The sequence below is a fragment of the Aptenodytes forsteri genome, unplaced genomic scaffold (genome assembly GCF_000699145.1).
Source record: "Aptenodytes forsteri isolate BGI_AS27 unplaced genomic scaffold, ASM69914v1 Scaffold142, whole genome shotgun sequence".
Taxonomy (NCBI): domain Eukaryota; kingdom Metazoa; phylum Chordata; class Aves; order Sphenisciformes; family Spheniscidae; genus Aptenodytes; species Aptenodytes forsteri.
In genome coordinates, this window is record NW_008794598.1 from 4,827,242 (window position 1) to 4,827,467 (window position 226).

Genomic DNA, 226 nt, shown 5'->3' on the forward strand with positions numbered 1-226 from the left:
AGCAGCCGCCACGTGGGGCTGGTCATTAGGGCCACGAGAGTGGGGAGTGGCACTGGGGACCCATTACCAGAGTCCGGCCCTGCAGCCTCAGACACATTGCTCCATCCCCGTGCGTCGGTGCTGGCCTGGGCTCATTGCACCAGGGCATCGCAGCAGGGCACCGGCGGGGAGCGGCTGGGGGGGGGGGGGGGGGGGAGGGGGCGGGGGCGGGGCAAGGGGGGGTGGT